Consider the following 26,693-nt stretch of genomic DNA (forward strand, 5'->3'; position numbering starts at 1 on the left):
GCTGGACTTGGCCAGAAGCTAATCATCATGGGTCACCCTTGAGAAATTTCCACTACAGCGAGAGAAGAAATAACTTTAAGAATCTGTGAGATTTTAGGAAAACCACTCTGTCACGGATTGAATTGTACCCCACAAAAAATATCTATCAACTTGGTTAGGCCATGATTCCCAATATTGTGTGGTTGTCCTCCATTTGTGACTATAATTTTATGTTAAGAGGGTTAGGGTGGGATTATAACACCACCCTTACTCAGGTCACCTCCCAGCTCCAGTGTAAAGGGAGTTTCCCTGGGGTATGGCCTGCACCACCTTTTATCTCTCAAGAGATAAAAGGGAAGCAAGCAGAGAGTTGGAGACCTCATACAACCAATAAAACAGCACCAGGAGCAGAGTGCATCCTTTGGACCCAGGGTCCCTGTGCCTGAGAAGCTCCTCGACCATGGAAGGTTGAGGACAAGGACCTTCCTTCAGAGCCGAGAGAGAAAGCCTTCTCCTGAAGCTGGCACCCTGAATTTGGACTTTTAGCCTACATTACTGTGAGAAAATAAACTTCTCTTTGTTAAAGCCATGCACTTGTGGTATTCTGTTATAGCAGCACTAGATGACTAAGACACACTCTTTCAGCCTCTGTCATCTCTAAAGCTCCTCAATATTCAGTCATTGAATCTATTCCATTATACTGCCCAAATCTCTATTAAGTCCATTCCTACTGGCCACCCCCTACAACCTCCCGCTCAGCTCCTCAGTTCAACCCCTCACCATTGGTTGTATGATTTCGGTGACCTCCTTCCAATGTGACCTCCATTACTTCAACATAGTAAATTATCTAAACTCCATATTTGATCATGGTATATTACTGTAACGTCCTACAGACTTGTTTCTCAAACTCAGGTCTATTGCAGTGGCCCAGGGGTACATATAAAAACAATGATCTTTCTGGAATGTCAATTTTACACAATGGTAAGTGATTTTTAATCTTTTACAGGAAACATAAAACTTGAAAGCAATTTCATGCTTCCGGTGGGCTATTCTTGATGGGCCCCCAGGCCTCCCCTGGGCAAACTGCTGTCACTAAGGGGTACACTTTCATGGAAAAATTTTGGAAGCACTGGCCAAAGTAGGTGAGACTTGTGCTTGTCAGATTAAGAGTCAAAGAAAAAAGGACTGAAGGTGTAAACAGAAGAGAAAAATTCCAATAAGAATTCAAATCATACAGTAGTTTTCGTGCATTAGTATCTGATATATAGGAAAATGGTTGGCCTGAGTTTGAATGCTGACTTTACCACTTACTAGCCATATGATTCAGGGCAAATTATTCAACTATTCCGAGACTTAGTTTTCCCATTTGTAAAATGGAAATGACAATACGCAAAGGGCTGCTGTGAGAATTAAGCATGAGTATATAGGGAGAATTTGCTTAGCAACACCTGGAGTATAATAAAGCATCAATAAATGGTAGCTAATATCTAAAAAAAAAAAATTTTTTTTTTTTTAATATCTGCGAACTCCACACTTGTTCCAGTTCTGTTAAAGCATTCTCAGCCATAAGTCCAATATTATTATCAGACAAGAAAATGTCTATTCTTGATCAGCAGTCTTACCATATCATTCATGGTCTGCCCCTAAAGGATACTTGAAGTTTCATAAGCAAAATTGAATAAATTTAATTACCTAGTTCTAGAACCCCTCTGGAAAAAGAGAAGCCAAGTCAAAATCACTTTAGTTGTTATCTCTAAGATGTAAGAGACTGTGCTGAAAAGAAACTTAACAGATCTTGATAGTTTGTCAGAATGCACATGAAAAATTGAAGCACTTTGCTGAGGATACCATTCTGAAATTCACACATGAGAAGCATGCTGGAAAAACCAGTGTAACAAAGAATCCTACTGCCAATCTGCGCCAGTTAACCAGGTCCCAGGAGGGGTTTCAAAGAGGCACACAGATATTTACATAATCTTTTGTTGTCTGGGCGCTAAGTACTGTGTATTCAGCAATCTGTCAAATTATAAGAAAGAATTCAGGGAGGGAGGAGCAACCTAAAACAGGTCTGTCCTGAAGTAGAAGGACCTGTTTTAAATTCCCAGTCAGCATTGGCAGGAAATCAGGGTGAAAGTCTGCAGATTATGACTGAAGGCATTTGCAGCTTTCCCTTCTGTGTTCATCCTAATTTCACTTATAATTCAAAAAACCAAAAACCAAACCCTGTCCCGTCAAGTCAATTCCGACTCATAGTGACCCTACAGGACATAGTAGAACTGCCCCAGGGTAGAGTTTCCAAGGAGCACCTGGCGGATTCGAACTGCCGACCCTTTGGTTAGCAGCCACAGCACTTAACGACTACGCCACCAGGGTTTCCCACTTATAATTAGATCTTGTTATTCCCACCTGATTTGACTCTCCAAATAACTGGTTTCACCCTTTTTTTCCCAAAGGAAAGGTCATTTTATATTCTACCATCCATTTCTCAAGTCAGCAATATTATAAAGTTAAAAGTGGGGGGCAATATTATAACTAATCTAATTTCTGTTTATCACTCAATCCATGGAATGTCTGTAACTAATTTATATAACAAATGAGGTCCACTTTTCACCTACTTTATTACACTATAAGCACCTTGAGGGCAAGGATGTCTTAAGTACCTAACCTATTTTCACATCTGCTTTCAGAATACAAGGTACATAAAGGATGATTACAAGCAGTAATTACACTGTCTAAAGGCAAGAAAAATCTTGTTTTAATTCGAAAGAATTCCAATTCCTAATAGCTCCAAGAGGTTTCTGCCATAACTTTTTATTTTAAATGAATTAAACTACTTTCAGAGTGTAACAAAAGGACTTTTCTATGAATAGCTTTCTTTGGATTTACTTACTTCTCAAAGCCAGTGCAATTTAGCTTGGAGTTTAGAAGAAAAATAGTGTAAAGACCAATTTTCTCATCCTGAACAAACTTTTATCTAATCTAATGGGCCAATTCATTATGTTGTGAACTGATTAAGAAAAAAAAGAAGAATCAAACACTGAACCTGCCTTTTCTAAGCTACTTCTCAAATAGTTGATGAAAAGTTTCTTTTTATAAAAATATTCTAACTAATAAATAAACAGGAAGTTAGAATTAAAATATCACCATTTTGCAAGCCCACAAGAAAATAATGGCCCTTGGCAATAATTATCAATGACCACCAGCATCACAAAAAGAGACAACCTGTATTACATGGCTCCTGCTAGAAGTACACTCCACCACCTATGAAGCAGTTCCCTATCCCTCCAAAAAATGGAACCTACATCAGATCAAGATCCAATTAAAATATATAGGAAATATTGTGACAGAAGAACAAGTTAAACAGTTTAACACCTGCTATAATCCTTTATTTAATAATGTAGTTACCAAACAAGTACTTTATCTTAAAAGATGAAAAAAGTCAATCAAGTATTAGCAGGTATATGGATTCATTTATTGCAATAAGGAAAACTAACTTCATATAGGTCTGGAGGTACTGATTTTAGAAATATTTTCTTCCCTGCTGTGACCAAATTTCCTTTCACTTGTAAGAATATAGTTGAGTCAGTAAGCAGTAGGTCTCTCCTTCTAGTAAGACAGCTTTAGGAGTCAGTAAGGTAATGAAAAGTTGGCTTCTGGTTTAGCAACCTCAGAGAAGACAGGTCATTATGATGACCCAGCTGTCAACTGCAATGACAAGAGATACTCTAAGCCAGCTGTTGTTTAAGCGGTCCACGAAACCCAGGTGGGGTCCTCAAGAACTTTTCAGGATGCCCAAAACTATTTTCACAGTAGTGTGAAAGGTTACCTGCCAGTATCACTATACTGACACTTGTATCGATGGTATAACAGCAACGGTGTATAAAACTGCTGGCACCTTAACTCGAATCAAGTTGAAATAACGACTGAAAGACAAACTATAGCAATTGATACTTGGGTATCTGGCAGACATTTTCATGATACTGAACAAAGTGAGGCTGCTACTTCACAGAAAACAAATGACAGTATTCGCTCCCAATGATAAAGCTTGCGCTTTCAAGTGAAAATCAGTTTTTTTGAAAACTTGTGTCTGCCACCAAGAACTTGACAGCTTCCCAATACCTGAAGGCTCTTCTGATGGGATCACTGGTGATTTTGGCAAATGTGATTTTTTAAAATAAGGTATCAGACAATCTACCAACATTTAGAAGATCTGTATAGGACAGTGAACCAGTATTTTTCAAATTATGCATGCGTAGGAAGATTCACTCAAAGTGCAGGACAGACCAATGGATTTGAACAGAGTAAGAAAAGTTTATTGTTACAGTTTCAGATTCTACTCTGCACCAAACTTGAAGAAACTATCACTTTCAGAGTTCTGGTGTAGTATCAAAGAGTAATATCTGAAAAGGCTATCAAAATAGTCTTCTCTTTTCCAACTACCAATCTGTGAGGCTTGATTTTCTTCCTTTATTTCAACCACAACATTTCACACCAGACTGAATGTAGAAGCAGACAGAATTCCTCTGTATTCTATTGAGCCAAAAAACAGATTTGTAAAAACCAAAAACAATGCTACTCTTCTCATTAAATTTTTTTAAAAATAAAAGTTATTTTTCATAAAGTGTTAATATGCTAACATAATGGAGTTATTTTTTAATAACTTGATAAATAAATATTCTAAAATTTCCTCGGTTTGAGTTTCTAATATGGTAAATGTCAATAGATACAACTCACATCCATAAAAGGTCTTTGGGATCCTTAATAATTTTTAAGAGACTGAAGCAGTCTTGAGACAAAAGTTTGAGAACTGCTGCTTCAGAGATACAGCCAAAGAAAGTCAAGGCATACAGGGCTGCTGCACTTATTTAAATGAGCTTTCAGACATGACCTTATTCTTTGAACAAAACACTAATAAATTTGAGAACCCAGCAAAAGCCAAGCCACAGATCAAGAGCACTAACTTACTATCACATACATTACCAGCCACATCCATCAGGTGAAAGTCGTATCATAAGAATATTTTGTCATAGACCACAGTTGGGAGTTAGGAGACCTGGCGTCGGGGAATTTGGTAGCACTTATTCTTTCTCATAATGGCCTCTTTCTTGAGACTTTGGTTTTAAAACTGGCTAACCTGATCTGACCACACTATGGCACTAAGGAAGCAAGAAGTAAACTGTTTCCCTTACTCCTTATATTTCTAGCTAACTCAAGAAATGTCCAGAACAATCATCTAAAGCAAAAGAAATCTCTTCTTTTATACTAGCCTGGTAAACTCTTCAGGACCAAATTTATAACAATAGGTACTTAAACCTCAAGATCTGAAGTAAGAATTACAATCTCAACCCTCAAACATTCTTTTCTCATTTTTAATGGATTGTACGGCCAAGAGTTTACAGTTACAAATACTTTAACAAGAATTTGTGAAACGGCCAGCTACTGCCCGGCTGTGAGCAGATGAGGGACATGATGTACCTAACATTTTTTTAAAGTTCACCCTTGACCTTGGGTGAAGAGGAAAGGTTTTAGGGAACAAGGGCAAAAGCAGAGAAGTTATTACAAAAAGTCAGGCTACCAATGATGGTTTAATTCCTCCCACAAAATGCAAACCATTCATTCCTATTGATATTACTTATGAATATTGTACATAAAGAGTTTGCCATGAGAAATTAGTTTCTCATGGAACAACAGCAAAATATAAATCTGCCCTATACTCTCTACTAACTGGCTCCACTCACAGATTCTTTTTTTTTTTTTTAACTTTTTATTACAGAACATTTCAAACATACAAAAGTGGAAGGAATAGCATAACAAAATGAACCTCCACGTATCCATCACCCAGCCTCAACTCATGGCCAATCTTGTTCCATCTATAGCCCGATTCATGCCCCCACTCCAAATTATTATGCGGTCATAATTAGTCATTGTTTTCTTAATACAAAAATGAATAGTTTTGTTATAAAAACTGCAAAAATAGAGAAACAAAACTAAGAAATAACTTACCCATAATCTTAATGTGCAGAAATAATCAGTTTTTATTTAAGCATACACACATGCAGAGATGTGAATTTATATATAAGTGGAAATTTAGAGAGTTTTGCATGAAAATAAATTTATTCCTTATTACAAAATTAGGATTACCTTGATCATATGATTTTGTAAGCTTTTCCCACCTTATATTAACATTTTCCATGGAGAAGTATATTAAATGCCTACTGATGGACATTTAGTTTGTTTCTAATTTTTAAGTATCAAAATATTATAATAAGTACATTGTTCTAGGAATGTATTATACTCAATAAAATTTTTTAAATTCACACAGTTTTAAGATACATAAAATTTTTTTACTTTTCTAAGATACAATTATTGCTCTCTATTCATCTGGAGCTAAAAAGAAAGAAGGAAACCAAAGACTCAAAGAAGAAATTAGTCCACAGAACTAATAGCCTACAGAATGACAGCCTCACCTACCTTGAGACCAGAAGAACTAGATGGTGCCCAGCTACCACTTGGGTGGTTCTGGATGGAACGGGAGAAAAATGTAGAACAAAACTCAAATTCCTAAAAAGAAGTTGGACTTACTGTAACAGTAGAGACTACAGGAACCCCCCAGACTATCGCTTTGGGATACCCTTTAAATCTGGAACTCAAGCCACTCCTGAGGTCACCTTTCAGCCAAATGACAGACTGGCTCATAAAATAAATAATATCACCTATGAGGACTGTGCTCTTCTAAATAATCTAAATGAAACCAAATGGTATGTATTTACCCTAGACCAAAGATGAGAAAGTAAGGGGGACAGAGAAGCTAGATTGATAGAAACAGAACAACCAGAATGGAAATAATAAGAATGCTGACACATTGTGGAAAACATAACCAATGTCACTGAACAATATGTATTAAAAAAAAAACCCACTGCCATCGAGTCAACTCCGACTCATAGCAACTCTACAGGACAGCCCCATAGAGTTTCCAAGGAGTGCCTAGTGGATTCGAACTGCTGACCTTTTTGGTTAGTAGCCATAGCTTTTAATGACTATGCCACCAGAGTTTCCAACAATAAAAAATATATATATAGCAACTATTAAATAAGAACCTAATTTGCTACATAAACTTTCACCTAAAAATACAATAAAATATTTAAAAACAAAAATTTCCACTTTGTTTTGTTTTGTTTTGTTGATGGTTTTCAACATTAGAGGCATTACACGTACCTTATTTTGACAAAGCTTGATAAAAATAATTTAAATATTTAATTTATAACATTCAACATACACAACCGCAGTTCTTCAAGGTTAAGTATTAAGAGTTTGAGAGTCACCTTATTAAAATCATGCAGAGATTCTGTGCTTATTTCTTAATCTTTTCAAAATAATGAACTTAATACTAAAATATATATATATACACACACACACACATACATCTTCCAATTATGGAGAAGCTAAAGATGGATTTTCTTTAGGTTGGAAACAAGATCAAGAACCTCACTGTCTTTGCTCCTCTTCAATATATTACCCAACATCTAGACAAAAGTAACAAGGCAAGGAAATAAAACAGATAAGGGAGTAAGGATCAGAAGGAAAAAAGATAAAAATGGTCATGACTTATACATAAAATAATAATCTATAAAGAATATCCCCCCAAAAAACTACCCATTAAAAACAATAAAAGTTTAGCAAGATTGGCAAAAATAATAAAATATGAATATATAAATCAGTAGGGTCACCCTACATTAGAGAAAACAAAAATAGAAACTATAATAGGAAAAATAATGGCATTCACGATAGAAACAAAAACCGCAATACCTAGGAATTAATCTAACAGAAAAGACATAAGACCATTACGGAAAAAAAAAATTAAACATCCACTGGGAACACATAAATATCTTTGATAAGTGGTTCCAACTGTAGCTATATATCAGTATCACCAAAGGAGGCTTTAAAATTACAATAGCTGGGCTCCCTAGAGGTTATGATTCAGTTGGCCTCAAGTAAATGTGGTACATATGTTTTACTTTTAAGTTCTCTAGTTAATTCTAATGTACAGCCAGGGTTAAAAATCATCAGTTTAAATATTTCTGAGAAAGAACAGAGGAGGGAGTCACACTTTTAAATATCAATATAGTCAACCATCAGTATCTTGCGGAGGATATCAAAATCCTCACATGCTCAAGTGCCTTATATAAAATGGCATAATTATTGGACATAAACTATGCACACCTTTAAATCACCTCTAGGTTACTTATAATACCTAATACAAGGCAAATGCTATGTAAATAGTTGTTATACAGACGCAGGGCAAACAATACTCAAACAGCAAGTGCTGGAGAGAAACTGAGGAGCTGTGAGATGGCAGGAGGCTACAGCAGGGTATGCTTACACGCCACTTCATTCGCGTGGATTCAGCATAGTGCTTGGTGCCCAGCAAATTCAACTTGTGCTTTTTGGAACTTTCTCCTCCCGCACCACCCCCCTTCGCCCCAGAATACTTTTGATCCACGGTTGGTTGAATCTACGGATGCGGAAACCCTGGATATGTAGGGCCAACTGTACATGTATACAAATTGTAGTAATAAAAAAATTTTTTTTTAAATCACCAGGGAGTTAAGACAGGAACAAATTGATCAGAACAGAGCATACATACCTAAAAACACATAGATGTGAGTACGTGTGGAGTCCCTGGGTGGTACAAGTGGTTAACATGCTAATTGGAAGGTTGGAAGTTCAAGTCTACCCAAAGATAATTCAGAGGAAAGGCCTGGAGAACTACTTCCAAAAAAACAGCCATTGAAAACCCTATGCCATACAGTTCTACTCTGGACTGACTCCAAAGCAACTGGGTTTTTTGTTTTTGGTTTTTATATGTGTGTGTGTGTATATGGGAGTCACTGAGTGGCGCAAACAATAAAGCACTTGACTCCTAACTGAAAGGTTGGCAGTTCAAACCCATGCAGGGGCACCTTTGAAGAAAGGCCTGGTGATCTGCTTCCCACAGCTTTGAAAACCCTACGGAGCACAGTTCTACTCTGCAACACATGGGCTCACCATGAGTCAGACATTATTGACTCAACGGCAACTAGTGTGTATATGTGTGTGTGTGTATATATATATATATATAAATATGTGATAGAGCTAACATCACCAACCACTAGGTTACTTAGTAAATAAGGTTGGGGGAATCAACCCACCATAGGGAGGAAAACACCTTACACAGAAAAAATAAACCTCAAACTGATTAAAAATATTGTGAGAAGTCAAACTGTAGACTTATTAGAAGAAAATATACAAAGTCAATTTTGTTAACTAGGAGCACAGAAATATTTTCCAAACAAGACCCAGAAGGGGAAAAATAGATGGATCTGACTATAACAAAATTAAAGACTCTGTTCAATAAAGGACTTAAAAAAAATAATGACTGGTATAAAACTAAGAGAAGACATTTGCAATACCTAAAACCAAGCAGACATTAACATCTAGAATATACAACACATTCCTGTAAATTGAGGGGGGAGAGAGGAAGAAGGAAAGATAAGGATAGGAAACTCTACTGGGGAAAAAAAAAGCACAGAGTATATATTAAATACCCAGTTCACAAAAGGGGAAATCCACACAACTAATAAGCATACGATGTGAGTCACTGCATAAGTAGAGAATTGCAAATAAGAACACTACATATCAGTTTATGCCCAGACTGTTCCATCTGTTTCATCAGACTAGAAAAAAATTATAAGGTCAGAAAATATCAAGGGCCAGCAAGAATATGAAGAATAGTGGGTGGGAGTGTAAACTGGTATAGCCATGCCAGATAACAATCTGGCAAGATGTAACGAAATTACATACATGCTCCTAGAGAAGGTTCTACAGGAGTAGAGTGCGCATAAATCCGGCTAAGAAATGAAGTGGAAAGATGTAATAAAACGTAATCAGAGGCTTTGCCTGGGCCAGTAATGACCGTACACCATGAACTGAGGCATTAACCCCGGTCTGTGCACTTGTTTGGGGAGGGAAGGGAGGAAGGAGCCTCCACATACCAGTATGTGAAATGACATCACATACCAGCTATTGTGCCTTATGTTGGGGATGCACAAGTAAAGATCAGGCCCTTGCCTTCATAAAGCTTACATTCTAGTGAGGGAGGCAATGAAAAGTAAACAAACGGAATAATGAAGAGAATGATAAGACTCAGAGACAAAACGGCACTATAAACAGAAGCACCACATCATCCCTCTGCAGCAAAGACCTGAAAAACTAAGTAAAACAGACACAAATGTCAATCCTGGAACCCTAAGCATCAAATGAAGGAATAAAAAATTCCATCGAGCATCAGATGGAATAAGAAACTGACAAGGAGAACTACAAAGTGGAGGTCCCCTACCAGCTAATACGGCCGGATCCAGCATCTTGGACTACGGCCACCAAGGAATGCAGAGTATGGGAAGGCAACTTCACAGAGCTTCCAACAGGAGACAAAGCACCCAGTAACCAGGGATACAGGCTTTCCCATCCCCTACCCTTCTTCCCTCTACACGGCCTCCACTTCTTTCCAACAGGCCATGGATTCTCTGCCAGAGAGACAACCACTCACTGCCACCTGGGTCCGCCCCGCCACCACCAGCCAGCCCCTTCAGTGCCACTTGTTTCAAGTTTGTTTGGGGTTTTGTTTTGTTTTGGGCTTTTTTTTGTTGCCTCTCTGTCTCCCTTCCTTCCTTTCCTTTCTCCTTCCCAGCTAGCCCTGTGTGCCACCCTCCTCCACTTCCTGACAGGCTGTGAATTTTTGGGTTGTTTGCTTTCTTCTTTATTTTTTTCTCTTTTTTTCTGTTTCTTCTCTCTCTCTTTCCTTCCCTTCCTCTCTCCTGCCTACCCAGCCCTGCGCACCACCCCTGCCGCTTCTCAAGGGGCTGTGCTGCGCTGCCTAGCTGGAGAGTCACTGCACGCAGCCTCCCTGGATCTGCACCACTGTTACCAGCTGGCTCCCTCAGCACCATTTTTTATGTTTTATTTATTTTTTCTTTTTTGTGGTTGTTGCTTCTTCTCTCCCTCTCCCTTCATTCCTTCCCGCCACTCACCTAGCCCCATGCACTCCCCGTCCCCTTTTTGGCAGGCTGTGCTATACCACTTGGTTGGAGAGCCTGTGGCATAGCGCTTCCTGGGGTCTGCACCACCCCCATAAGCTGGCTCGCTCAGTGCCATCTTTTTTATTTTTCTTTATCTTTCCCCTTCTCCTTTACCTTTTCCCTCCCACCTAGGCCCTGTGCCGCCTCCACCCCTTCCTGAAAGGCTATGCTGTGCCACCTAACAAGAGAGACATCCGCTTGCTGCTACCCCAATTCCACCCCACCTCAAACAGCCATCTCCCCCACCATCATATAGCCAATTGTTGTTATTATTATTGTTTGTTGGTTGGTTTCCTCTTCCTTTTTCCCCTTTCCTTTCCTTTCTCTTCTCCTGCCCACCTAGCCCTGTGTGTCACCCACACCCCTGTCTACAGGCCGAGCCACACCTCTTGGCTAGAGAGCCACCAGCACAAGGTCTCACCGTGTCTGCCCCGCTCTCACTGGCCAAATCCTATCATGTCGCCATTTTATTTGCTTTTTTGGCTTTTATCCTACTTTTTTTTTTTTGCTTTTGTTTCTCTCTCTTCTTTTATCCACCCGCTTAACTCTGACACCACATCCTCTCTGCACCATCCATCAAGCATTGCACCCCCAAGCGGAACCAACGCAGTCCCCTGGACCCCGTCCTGCACTGCCTCACAGACCCACCCCATTGATCCCAGTGTGTGCCACAAACTATCCACCCCCACCGGACCTGCCCTGCTGCATCACAGCTGAGTGACCGGCCCTGCCCACCTGAATAAGTTGGTAAGAAGCATCATGACCACAGCCAAGCAGGCAATAAAACATGCCTAGCCCACCTGCCCAGACGTAAACAAATAAAACAAAAAAGTAGGACAAAACAATCAAATTTACAATCAATAAATCAAGAAAATAATTCCAGAATGTCATGCAGACAGCAGACAATATAAAAACATAAAGAAAAACAAGAGAGGATGGTTCCAGAAAGTCACCAAAATAAAACACCAGATGAACTTCTGGTAGAAAAAAAGAGACTGGAACTACTTAAGGGAAATTCAAAACTTTAATATTCAGGGTTCTCCAATAGACGAAGGAAAATACAGACAAAAATAATGAAAAAATAGATGAAATCATGGAAAATACAGACAAAATCAGGGAAAACACAGACAAACCAAAGAAAGAATTCAGGAAAATAACACAGGAACAAAATGTCAAAACAACTAGAAAACATACAAAAACAGCAATTAGAAGTCCAAAAGATAAACAAGATTTCAGAAATAGGCAGTGCAATTGAAGGCTTCAGGAGCAAATCTGAAACAACGGAAGACAGGATCAGCCATCTTGAAGACAAATCCTTAGATACCACTTTGTTTGAGGAAAAATCAGAGAAAAGAATAAAGAAAAAGAAAGAAACCCTGAGAACAATGTGGGATAAAATCAAATGCAAAACCCGTCTGTGATTGCAGCTCCAGAACAGGGAGAGGAAACAGAAAACACAGAGAGGATCACTGAAGATTTGCTGACAGAAAACTTCCCTAATACTACAAAAGATGAAAAGCTGACCATCCAAGAAGCTCAGTGAACCCTATATAGGATAGACCCCAAAAGAAAATCATCAGGACATATCATAATCACTCTTGCTAAGACCAAAGACCAAGAAAAAATCCTGACAGCAGCTCAAAAAAAATGAAAAGTCACAAACAAAGGGGAAACAATAAGACTACGCTCTGTCTGCTTGTCAGAAACCATGCAGGCAAGAAGGCAATGGGATGACATACATAAAATCTTGAAAAACAAACCGACACCCAAGAATAATACATCGTGCAAAACCTTCACTCAAATATAATGGCGAAATTAAGGCACTTCCAGATAAACAGAAATTAAGTGAATATGTAAAAACGAAACTTACAAGAATTAATGAAAGGGAGTCCTTCGGTTAGAGAACAAACGACATCAGACAACAACCTGAATCTAGGACATAAGACAGGTGCAGCAAGATACCGACATAGGTAAAGAACTCTCAGAGATAAAACAAGGCCAAAACTTTTACAACAGAGAGCCAGAGAGGTCAACATGTAAATGACAACAACGTCAGAACAATAAAAGAGGGTATAAACAATGTAGGTATAGAACTTTCAAATGGGGAGGAAGTCAAGGTGATATCAAGTAATACAAGACTGGTTTAAACTTTGGAACATGAGGTAAATTTCAAAGTAACCACAAAGAAAGCTAACACACCTACTCATCAAAATAAAGAAAACATGAAGTTTCAGTAAACACAAAATCTACAAAAACAAAAGAAACAAACAAAAACCCCACAAATGAATGCCACACAGAAAAGTAAGAGGAACAAAGAAAACTTCAGCACTACAAAGTGACAGCAATAAACACACCTATCAATAACAAAGAACGTAAATGGCTTAAATGCACCCATAAAGAGACAGAGAGCTATAGAATGGATTAAAAAACAGAACTCATCAATATGCTGTCTACAAGAGACGCACCTTAGAAACAAAGACATACACATATGAAATATCAAAGGATGGGAAAAATATACCAAGCAAACAGCAACCAAAAAAGAAAACAAGTGGCAATCCATAACATAAAAGGAAGGGCATTATATAATGATTAAAGAGATAATCTACCATGTGGACATAACTGCAATAAATATCTACATATCCAATGACAGGAATACAAAATACATAAAAACAAATTTGAACAGCACTGAAAAGAGAAATTGCAATTCCACAATAACAGCAGGAGACTTCAACACACCAATCTCAGTAAAGGACAGAACATCTAGAAAGAAAATAAAAAAAAAAATACAGAGGGTCTAAAGGACACAATCAACCAACTTGACATCATAAACATATACAGAACACTCCATCCAACAGCAGCAAAGTACACATTCTTTTCCAACATACATGGAGCGTTCTCCTGAATGGACCACATCTTAGGCCACAAAGTAACACTCGACAAAATCCAAACACTGAGATAATACAAAGCATTTTCCCTGATCACACCACCATAGAAGTAGAAATCAATAACCGAAAGAGCAAGGAAAAAAAATCAAATAAATGGAAACTGAATTACACACTCCTTAAAAACTACTAGGTAATAGAAGAAATCAAGACAGAATCAAAAAATACCTAGAATCAAAAGACAATGAAAACACATCATACCAAAATTTCTGAAACACAGCAAAGGCAGTGCTCAGAGGTAAAGTTATAGCAATAGATGCACATAACAAAAAAGAAGGGACAAAATCAAAATATTAGCTATATAACTCGAACAAATAAAAAGAGAACAGAAAAAGAAGCCCAAAGCTATCAGAAAAAAGGAAATAATAAAGATCAGAGCAGAAATAAACGAAACAGAGAACAGAAAAACAACAGAAGCAACAGAACCAAAAGTTGGTTCCTGGAAAGGATCAACAAAGTTGTTAAATCAAAGACCAAATTAACAAAAGAAAAACAAGACAGGACACGAAATAACCCAAATAAGAAACAAAATAGGGGATATTAACAACAGACCCAACTGAAATAAAACAATAACAGAGTACTATGAAAAACTATACAAATTTGAGATTCTAGAGGAAATGGACAAATTTCTGGAAACACACTACTAAAACAAAACTAACACAAAATAAGGTCAAAAATCTGAACAGACCCATAACAAGAGAAAAGACTGAAAAGGTAATAAAAATTTTCTTTCAATTCCCAAAAAAAAAAAGCCCTGGCCCAGATGGCTTCATTGAAGAATTCCACCAAACATTCAAAGAAGAATTTGCACCATGTCTTAGGCATCTAGTGCTGCTATAACAGAAATATCAAAAGTGGATGGCTTTAACAAAGAGGAATTTATTTATTTTTTTTTTAGTAGGCTAGAAGTCTAAATTCAAGGCATCAGCTCCAAGGGAAGGTTTTCTCTGTTCACCTTCTAATCAATCTTCTGCCGGACTAGAAGCTTCTTCCCATACAGGGACCCCAGGTCTAAAGGACGTGCTCTGGTCCCAGCACTGCTTTCTTGGTGGTATGAGGTCCCCAACTCTCTGCTTGCTTCCCTTTCCTTTTACCTCTTTTAAGATAAAACATGGTGTAGGCCACACCCCAGGGAAACTCCGTTTACATTGGATCAAGGATGTGACCTTAGTAAGGGTGTTACAATCCCACCCTAATCCTCTTTAACATAAAATAACAATCGCAAAATGGAGGACAATCACACAATAACGGCAATCATGGCCCAGCCAAACTGATACACACATTTTTGGGGGGACATAATTCAATCCATGATGCAGCAGTACTACTCAAACTATTTCTGAACATGGAAAAAAGAGATACTTCAAAATTCATTCTATGAAGCCAGCATAAACCCGATACCAAAACCAGGCAAAGACCACAAAAAAAGAAAATGACAGACCAATATCTCTCATGAATACAGATGCAAAAATTCTCAGCAAAATTGTAGCCAACAGAATTCAGCATCATATCAAAAAAATAATACAACACAACTAAGTGGAATTCATACCAAATATGCAAGGATGGTTCAACATTAGAAAAGCAGTCCATGGAATCCACCACATAAATAAAACGAAAGAATCATATGATCATCTCAATTGACACAGAAAACGCATTCAATAAAATCCAACACCCATTCCTGATAAAAATTCTCAATAAAATAAGTGTAGAAGGGAAATTCCTCAACCTAACAAAGGGCATCTATACAAAACCAATAGCCAAAAACATTCTTGAGAGAGAGGCTGAAAACATTCCCCCAGAGAACAGGAACAAGACAAGGATACCCTTTATCACGACTCCTATTTAACATTGTGCTGAAAGTCCTAGCTAGAGCAATAAGGCAAGAAAAACAAACGGCATCCAAATTGGTAAGGAAGAAGTAAAACTACCCCTACTTGTGAATGATATACTATACATAAAGAACCCAAAGGACTCTACAAGAACACTACTAGAACTAATAGAAAGATTCAGCAGAGTAGTAGGATACAAGATAAACACACAAAAATCAGTTGGATTTCTACACACCAATAAAGAGAAATATGAAAAGAGAAGCAATACCATTTATAATAGCCCTTAAAAAAAAATAAAATACTTAGGAATAAATCTAAACAGGAACAAAAAAGACCTATACAAAGAAAACTACACAACACTGTTGCAAGAAACCAAATGAGACCTACATAAATGGAAAAACATACCATGCTCATGGATAGGTAGACTCAGCATTGTGAAAATGTCAATTCTATCCAAAGCAATCTACAAATACAATGCAATCCTGATCCAAATACCAACGATATTCTCTAATGAGATGGAAAAACTAATCATTAACTTTATATGGGAAGGAACAAGGCCCTGGATAAGTAAAGCACTATTGAAGAAGAATAAAGGAGGAGGACTCATTACCTGACATCCAGGCCTACCAGGCCTACCATACAGCTATGGTAGTCAAAACAGCCTGGAATTGGCACAGTGACAGACACATTGACCAGTGGAACAGAATAGAGAACCCAGATGTGAATCCATCCACCTACAGTCACCTAAACTTCAACAAAGGCTCCAACTCCATTAAGTGAGGAAAAGACAGGCTATTTAACAAACAGTACTGGCAAAACTGGATGTCCACCTACGAAAAAAAATGAAAAAGGAACCATACTTTACATCATACACAAAAACTCATTCAAAATGGATGAAAAACCTAAATATAAAACCAAAAACCATAAAGATCATAGAAGAAAAAATAGGATCAACACTAGAGCCCCTAATACACAGTATTAACAGTATTACAAAGCATAATCAACAATATACAAACTCTAAAACATAAGCTAGATAACTGGGATCTTCTAAAAATTAAACACTTATGCTCATCAAAGGACTTCACCAAAAGAGTAAAAAGAGAACCTACAGGCTGGGAAAGAATTTCTGGCTATGACAAATTCAACAAAGGCCTAATCTCTAAAATCTACAGGAAAATCCAACATCTCTACAACAAAAAGACAAATAATCAACCAAAAATGGGCAAAGGATATGAACAGACAGGTCAAAGAAGACATTCAGGCAGCTAACAGATACATAAGGAAACGCTCAAGATCACTAGCTACTAGACAAACGCAAATCAAAACTACAATAAGATACCATCTCACCCTGACTGGCAGGAATCGAAAAAACAGAAAATAACAAATGTTGGCGAGGTTGCGGGGAACCTGGAACTTTTATGCACTGCTCTCGTGGGAATGTAAAATGGTACAACCATTTTGGAAAACAATAAGGCACTTCCTTAAAAAGCCAGAAACAGAAGTAACACACTATCCAGCTATCCTATCCCACTCCTAGGAATGTATCCTAGAGAAATAAGAGCCATCACACAAACGAACATATGCACATCCATGTTCATTGCAGCATTATTCGCTATAGCAAAAAGATGGAAACAACCTAAGTGCCCACCCACAGATGAATGGATAAACAAACTATGGTACATACACTCAATGGAGTACTATGCAACAATAAAGAACAACAATGAATCTGTGAAACATCCTACAATATGGATGAATCTGGAAGGCATTAGGCTGACTGAAATAAGTCAATCACAAAAGGGCAAATACTGTATGAGATGACTATTATAAAAACTCATGAAAACGTTTACACACAGAAAGCAAAAATCTTTGATGGCTACTAGGGAAAAACTCTAACTAGACAATAGATAAGTGGTAACTTTGGTGATGGGTAAGACAGAACACAACACTGGAGAAGTCAGCACGACTTGACCAAAGCAAGGTCATGGAAGCTCCATAGACACATCCAAACTCCCTGAAGGACGGAATCACTGGGCTGAGGACTGGGGAGCATAATCTCAGGGGACATATAGCTCAAATGGCATAACATAGGTTATGAAGAATATGTTCTACATCCTACTTGGGTGAGTAGTGTCTGGGGTCTTAAAAGCTTGTGAGCGGCCATCTAAGATACTTCACTGGTCCCATCCCGTCTGGATAAAGGGAGAACAAGAAAAAAAAAAACCAAAGACCTAAGGGAAAGATTAGTCCAAAGGACAAATGGACCACAACAGCCACAGCCTCCACCAGACTGAGAACAGCACAACTAGATGGTACCCAGCTACCACTACCAATTGCTCTGACAGGGGTCACAATCAAAGGTCCCGGACAGAGCTGGAGAAAAATGTAGAACAAAATTCTAACTCACAAAAAAAGATAAGACTTACTCATCTGACAGAGAATGAAGAAACTCCAAGAATATGGCCCCCAAACACCCTTCTAACTCAGTACTGAAGTCACTCCTGAGGTCCACCCTTCAGCCAAAGATTAGACAGGCCCATAAAACAAAATGAAACTAAACAGACACACCAGCTCAAGGGCAAGGACAAGAAGGCAGGAGCGTACAGGAAAGCTGGTAACAGGAAACCCAAAATCAAGAAAGGGAGAGTGTAGACATGTGATGGGGTTGGTAACCAATGTCACAAAACAATATGTGTATTCATTGTTTAATGAGAAACTCATTTGCTCTGTAAACCTTCATCTAAAGTACAATTTAAAAAAAAAGAGAGAGAGAATGGTAAGTGCTACAGAGGAAATAATATGGGTGACTGTGACAGTGATTAATTAGAATGAGATGGGCTCTGAGATCTACAGGCTTCAGAAAGCTGAGGAACAGTGCTCCAAGAACTGCATTCAGGGTCATCAAATACAAAGTCAACATGTTACAGGTGAGACTGTGTTCCAAAGATGACTTTCAGGTACTTCCTGTAATTTAACTCCCAGGAACAACCTTTAAAGCTCCTGTTACGTAAAACATGGACTACAATGATTATTGTTGAGAATAATCATTGACCAAAGAACTCAATCTTTTTACGGAGAAAAAAAGGCACCACTAACATGAATATTCTCTGTCTCTAAAAAATGTTTCTGGAAAATTAATAGCATCCACAAACTTTTCCTCATAGGAAATGAGTACTCACATTCTCCCACACACAGTGCTAGAAAATAGGGATAACCATAAAACTTCCTGCTCTTAAGGAGCTTACCTGAATGTTTTAAGATTCGGGGTTCATACACTAATTGATTTTTATGATAAAAGCTGACATTTATCGCATGCCTGCAGCCTGCCAGGCACTATTCTAAGAGCTTTGATATACATTTGAGCTCATTTAATACTCACACTGAGGCACTGTATTATTTCCATTTTAGAGGTGAAGAAACAGAGGTAAGAAACCTGCCTGAAATCAAAAAACTAGTAAGTGGCAGAGCTGGTGGCTAGCAAGTCAATTCTGACTCGTAGGAACCCTACAGAGCACAGCAGAATTGCTCCATAGGTTTTCCAAGGCTGTAATCTTTACGGAAGCAGACTGCCACATTTTTCTCCCAGGAAGCAGCTGGTGGGTTCGAACTCCTGACCCTTCCATTAGCAGTCAAACTGAGCCACCAGGGCTCCTACATAAACAGCAGAGCTTTCAGACTTCAAAGCCCATGTTCTTAACCACCACACTTAGATTCCCCCTAGAATCTACTCAGTGGTTTTCAAAATGTGGTCCCTGGACCAACATCATCAGCTCACCTGGAACTTGTTAGAAATGCAAATTCTCAGGACTCACCCCAAACCTGTTGCTGTTGAATCGATTCTGCGCTTCCAACAAGTTAAAGCACTTGGCTGCTAACCAAAAGGTCGGCAGTTCAAACCCACCATCCGCTCCACGGGAGGACAATGTGGCAGTCTGCTTCTGTAAAGATTTATAGCCTTGGATACCCTATGGGACAGTTCTACTCTGTCCTATAGGGTCACTATGAGTCAGAATCGACTTGATGGCAACAGATTTGTTTTTCTGGTTTAATCTTTACGGAAGCTGACTGCCACATCTTTCTCCCATGGAGCTGCTGGTTCGAACTGCCAACCTTTTGGTTAGCAGCCGACTGCTTAACCACTGAGCCACAAGGGTTCCTGGACCCACCCCAGACCTGCTGAATTAGAAAATCTGGAGATGGATCCAGCAATCTGAGTTTTAGCAAGGCTTCCAGATGATTCTGAGGCATGCTAGAGTTTGAGGACCACTTATCTAAATTTTTCAAATGTTGAATATTATTTTTTAAATTCTAAAATTTTAAATGTTTATCCTATTTTAAATGACTTTTAAAAAAATCAAAATAATGTTAATTTCCTTCTTGCCCACAGCACATCAATTCCTTCCCCAAATCTGACAAAATACCCAATTTGTACCCTAATTATAGCATGTAAAAATGTCCACTCTAATGGGCCTTACTGGAACTGTGCTAAATTCAAAACACAAAAAGAGCACTGAGGTCCAACAGATTCTTCAAAAGTTAAACCAGAAGCCGTATTAGGAAGAAAGAAAAAAATATTCTGAGTGTCAGCAGTTGAAGCTTTATAAATCTTGGGCTATAATTCCATAATTATTTTTATCCTGGGCTCAACTCCAAATTTTTACAACATCACTTCAACAAACTTTCAATTGCCAAAAAAGAAGTTACAACCCTCTGAAATATCAGATTCTCAAGATTCAAACTGCTTTAAGTACACACAGAGAGGAACTGTCCTTCAAAGAGCACTTTTTTTTTTTTTTACCATGAATAAAGTTAATCAAAAGGTCCCTGGGTGGCAAAAAAGGTTTGTGCTTGATGTCTAACCAAAAGGCTGGCAGTTCAAACCCACTGATCAGCACTGTGGAGGAAAGGCCTGGTGATCTTCCATAAAGATTATAGTCAGGAAAACCTTACGGACCTCTGTAACCCATGGGGTCGCCATGAGTCAAAATCAACTCGACAGCATTTTTTTTTTTTAATTTTATGGTTAATCAATACTTAATTATACATCGGACACCATGACAGCATACACTACAACACAAGGTGCTAAAGTTCTCCCCATTCGCTTACCTAGACCAGCCCTTTACAGCATGCTATGTGATCCTTCTCTTCCCAAAGTTGTATCTAGACCAGGAGCCTTCTTTCCTCCAAACTAAGTCCTCAATTTGAACAGCACAGTCTATGTTACCTAATAAGGACTTTAAAGAGGTGTAGAAGACAACAGAGAATCCCTGATGGAGCAGGAGAGCAGTGGGATACGGAACTCAAATTCTCATGGGAAGACCAGACTTAACGGTCTGACTGAGACTAGAAGAACCCCATAGGTCATGGTCCTCAGACCTTCTGTTAGCCCAAGAGAGAAATCATTCCCAAAAGCCAACTCTTCAGATAGGAATTGGACTAGACTCTAAGACAGGAAATGATACTGGTGAGGGGTGAGCTTCTTGGCTCAAGTAGACACATGAGACTGTGGGCAGCTCCTATCTGGAGGGGAGATGAGACAGCAAAGGAGGACAGAAGCTGGCTGAATGGACATAGAAATACAGGGTGGAGAGAAGGCGTATGCTGTCTCATTAGGCGGAGAGCAACTAGGAGTATATAGCAAGGTGTATATAAATTTTTGTATGAGAGAGTAACTTGATATGTAAACTTTCACTTACAGCACAATAAAAAAAATTTAAGGTGAAGATAAAGTATCAAAACTATATTCATATTTGTATGTACAGCACGTATATTCATATACATAATAACACAAAAGGGGTACAGTCATAGAAGCTCCCTAGACACATCCAAACACCTTGAGGGACACTGAGTTACTGGGGCTGAGGGCTGGAGACCATAGTCTCAGGGGATATCTAGGCCAACTAGCATAACACAGTCCATAAAGAAAATGTTCTACATTCTACTTTGGTGAGTAGCATCTGGGGTCTTAAAAGTTTGCAAGCAGCCATCTAAAATACATCTACGGGCCCCATCCCATCTGGAGAAAAGGAGAATGAAAAACACCAGAGACATAAGAAAAATATTAGTCTAAAGGAATAACAGACCACAGGAACCACAGCCTCCACCAGCCTGAGCCCAAAACTAGATAGATGGTGCCTGGCTACAACCAACAACCGCTCTGACAGGGATCACAATGGAGGGTCCTGGACAGAGTTGGAGAAAAATGTAGAACAAAATTCAAATTCACACAAAGAGACCAAACTTGGTCTGTCAGAGAATGGAGGAACCCCCAAGACTACAGCCCCCAGAGTCCCTGCTAACTCAGAACCAAAGCCACTCCCAAAGTTTACCTTTCAGCCAAAAATTAGGCCTGTAAAACAAACAATAACACACGTGAAGACCATGCTTCTTAGTTCAATCAAGTATAGGAGACTAAACAGGCAACACCTGCCCAAAAGCAAAGACAAGAAGGCAGGGAGGGACAGGAAAACTGGGCGAACGGACACGGGAAGCTTAGGTGGAGAGGGGAAGAGCGCTGACGCACTGCAGGGATTGCAACCAACATAACGCAACAATTTGTGTATAAATTGTTGAATGAGAAACTAATTTACCCTGTAAACTTTCATCTAAAGCACAGTAAATTTTAAAAGTAAGTATACTCGGGCACCTACCATAATGTAACAACCTACTATATACCAAATAACTCTTTTTAAACTACTCACTTGGATACTCACAAATTATTAATTTTATAAAGGTCAGGATTCTAATTTCAAAAATTGGAGACATAAATTTGAAAACTAAAGAGTAACTGGCCTACATCTGGGCCATGAGATAGCTACGCATCCGATTTAAATGCTCATTTACCTGCTTGAAGTTATCAAAGGTTCAGAGAGCTCTGGGAAACTGGCTCGTTGGCTGTTAATCAGCTGGCTACTTAAAACCACACACCTTTACTCAGCGCCGACACCAAAGGGTCGCAGCACTGCCCAGAGCTACCTTACTACAAGGGGCCCGATTTATTTTCCTCCTCCCAAATGCACCATTAAATCCCTTCAGAGCCACAGCTGATCCCAAGAAACAAATTAGCCAATGCTCTCCTGCCCACGCAGGATTCAGCAGAACTGAAATGAGCATGCACACCCATCACCTACGGACCTTCCCGTTTAAGTTCCTGTCCTGCCTTTTAGAAGTGCAGTGTCTTCTGCAAAGCACCCCTCAAAATGCAATTATTCTGGCTAGTCTTCATTCTCTCGTGACACTGCTATACCTCAAACGGGGGGGGGGGGGCAGGAGAACTTTTTCAAAGCAACATCTCGCTTCCATAACAAGCCAGCCTGCACTAACAGGTCCTGCCATCAGAGAGAGAATGACCCCCTCTCTTTTATAAGTAAAGCAAGCTGATAATAATGTTCTCCTTAAATAGTAAAAAGGTTTATTAAAGAAGCCTTCAAAAAATATATGCCAGGAAAATATTTTCATCTAAGTATCTGCTCGTAATTGGTAGTGAATAATCTTGCTACATGTATCCACTTTAGTCTACCACTTCTTCTAGAGAATTAGTAACCTAAGCAAAGGGAAAGGCTGCTCAAATAGTTCATCACAGTCCATGGAAGACTTACACAAAACGCAAACCAGTTCAAAAACAAAACAACTCAAGTATACATAAATAAGAACCTGGCAACTGGAAAAACCAGACAGCTCTACAGAAGTTATTTCTAAAATTACTAACAATTTCCTTCACTTCAAATTATGCTGTCCTTTCCTTCCAAACAACCTCATTTAATAAAACTGACTTAAATTACTCATTGTAATTCTGTCTGAATTGCAGCTGTGACAGAAAGAGCTGCATCTTGTCCGTGAAATGTTTATAATAAAAAACAATCTGACGGAAATCTCCAACAAGCAGCCCCCCGTGCACCCTCTAGTGGAAGTCATATTATGTCATAATCAACTTAAAAAAAAAAAAGGCAGAAACCTTGAAAACGCTGTGGATGGGGGGAAGCCTCAGGTAAGAATACAGCCAGTACTTTACAGGCAGTCAACATCTCTTTCCCATTTCCCACACTGCAACAGGGCTGTGCTCCTCAGAAAAGAGGATCCATTTCCTTCATAAAATAACAGAAGATAAAGATTCCCTTACATAAATTTCTGCCTGGGTGCTAGAAATTTTGACAGCAGAGTAAAATTTAAGTGAAAGGCACGAAAAGCAAAAATAAATAAATGCAGATCTAGACTGACAGGGCTTGGGTAAGGGATGTCTCATACGCTACACCAAAAAGTTAGGTCCAAGTGCACATTTACATGCAACAGATACATCCCCTATGAAAACAAGGGATCACTCCATCATTAGAACATTTCCGTTCAGTAATTCATAAGACATTTCCACGTTCCTGATGGCTAATAAATTCAACCTAACCTAACAAGTCTCCAGAGTTCTCCAAGCCTTGACATCATCAAGAGCACCCCTAGGTAAGCCTGCTCCACCTGCTCCACACTAACCCCCAAACTCCCTCTTGAGTTACTCCAATTACGGAAGAAATTATTTTTACATTTTCAACCCTTATACTAAATCTACAGTAAAATTTCCAAAAACCAAGTCATAAGTCACGGCCAAAGTGCGTTACACTTCATTTTTATTTGCCTTACGTGTATTAGTTCTTTCTACTGAATTCAGAAAACATTTACAGTACTGAAGTCCACAGCTAAACCAGAGATATTATGTAAACACAAATGTTTCCTTAATCTGGAAAGCCACATAAAATTTAAAACGGAGATCTTCACATAGCACCATCAGGTATTGTTTGTTGTTTTGCCTGTCTGAAAAATCACCTTTCTGGTGAAATTTAAAGTATCTTAGCAATCTAAAAGAAAAAAACTAAGTGATATGAGCAAGATCTCTTTGGTTCTTACAATATTGATTGACCTAGAAATAAACACCTCTGGCTCATGTACGCATGATCAAACCTTCATGCAGAAGCTTGCTTGATAGTCAGGACTTTACCCAGATCTTGGATTAAAGCCACTCCAGGTATAAAATAAAGTAGGAGTCTAGTGATCTAGGGCAAAATTCCTTTCATCTCTAGGGCTTTCAGTTCCAAAAACCCAAAACTGTTTATGTACCAGTAAAATGGGCATGGTACACACTAGCTACCTCAGAAGAGGACGAGGAGGGTATACTAAATAAGAGTGCTATGACCTTCAATTAAAAGAGCTAATGGAAACCTGTTTTATAAAACCAGAGTGAGCCTGGAAGGGAAGAATGTTGCTCTAAGGGATATCACTGTGCATTACTGACAAAACTAGGCGACTGTCATCATTTTGCTTGTGAACAAACAGTGAATGAAAAAGGGTATTCTGAGCACATCAAAGGAAAAAAGGCAACACCAAAATCCTGTAATGAACTGCCTGGACCCACCTGCAAATTACTACTGCATGAGTAGCAGGTGCGTCCCTCAAACCTAAAGCCAAGAGACTGTTTTGAGAGGCTTTTTTTCTTTGAATCTGTTTTAAAATTTAGGAAAAAAAGAATCACAGTTCTACTCCCACTCAAGAGTGACGGAAACAAGGGCCCACCCCCAGCAGTCCTTCAAACCTGCCTAGGCATTCCTCGTCAACATTCCTCCCCCTCATTCCTACCTCACCGTTTTCCACTTCAGCCCAGACAAAGGTGAGTCACACTGCTGGGTCTACTTGTCATTAAGAAACCCCCCCCCCAAAACGAGAACTCATGAAACGCTGCTTTTAACTTGAAAAAATAAATAAGTAAATAATGTTAACGTATAAACCGCTCTACAAAACGCTTGTCCCCGGAAAACGTGTAATTAACGTTACCAAAGTAGAGACACCTTGCTCTGTTCAGATAGAGACCCACACACTTCAGGGAGCTACTGCGACTTACAGCAGATCCTTTTCGCTCAGGCTCGGTACGCACACACTCACACTCACACACGGGTACAAAGACACACATACACACTTCACTGAGCTTACTGCTACTTACCCGTAGGTCCTCTTCGCTCAGGCTCGGTACACACACAGACACGCAGGTACACACACACACCCTTCACTGAGCTTACCGGTACTTACCAGGAGGTCCTTTTCGCCCAGGATCCTGACTCCGACTAACTCTACCTGCTCCCTCTCCCCTCCCTCCAACTGCCCAGCACCCCACCCCGGGGTCCGCGCCGGCAGCCGCTCCCCTTCCCCCTCCGCGGCTGGTCCGCGGCCCCACCCCCACCTCCCCGCAAGGTGCCGCCGCAGCCGCGGGCTCCCGGGCGGAGGCGACGCGGAGCGCAGGAGGCCCCTCGGTGACCGCGGCCCCGTTCGGCCCGGCCCCGGCGGCGGGAACAGCAGACCCTCCGCCCGCACCGAACCCCGGGCGCCTGGTGCCTCCGGTGAGCGCTGCGGCCCCGGTGCCCCGTTACCTGCTCCGGGCAGCCGCGGCCCGCGGAAGGTGCCCCTCGCTCTGGATCTGCAGCCCCGAGCCCGGAGGTAATGAGGCAGCGACCGCGGCCGCAGCAAAGGACAACCCCGAGCCACCGGGCTGGGCGCCGCCGCGGCGGGTGTACAACACGCGCTCGGTGCGAGCCCGGCCCCACCTCCAGCCGGCGAGGAATCGGCTCTGCCCCTCCCTCCGCGGGGCGGGGCCCGGGCCCGAGGAAGGCGGGGAGGGGGCGCGGCCTCCCCGCCCGCGGGGCGTGAGCACCGCCGGAGCTCCGTGAGAGGCGCCTGCTGACAAGCTACGCTAAGAGTAGGCGTCCCTCATTGGTCAGTAGGAGAAAACAAAGCAGAGTCCTGATTGGTCATAACTTGGTAGCTCCTTTCCTCCCACTCCCAGTCAATCATCTGAAGCTCCACCC

The 26,693-nt window shown here is 39.9% G+C and overlaps 1 protein-coding gene across 3 annotated transcripts in view; it reads right to left on the reverse strand.

Moving 5' to 3' along the window:
* The window catches only part of MPP7 (MAGUK p55 scaffold protein 7), a 296,574-nt gene extending 270,186 nt beyond the window's left edge, over positions 1-26,388 (reverse strand). For 2 of the 3 annotated variants that reach the window (XM_064284961.1, XM_064284959.1), the window contains exon 1: positions 26,259-26,388. The gene's annotated coding sequence lies outside the window, so the exon portion shown is untranslated. The remainder of the gene's footprint in view (positions 1-26,258) is intronic. The other variant, XM_064284960.1, reaches the window with a different exon arrangement.
* Between the last annotated feature and the right edge of the window lie 305 nt (positions 26,389-26,693).

The sequence above is a fragment of the Loxodonta africana genome, chromosome 4 (genome assembly GCF_030014295.1).
Source record: "Loxodonta africana isolate mLoxAfr1 chromosome 4, mLoxAfr1.hap2, whole genome shotgun sequence".
Classification (NCBI taxonomy): Eukaryota; Metazoa; Chordata; class Mammalia; order Proboscidea; family Elephantidae; genus Loxodonta; species Loxodonta africana.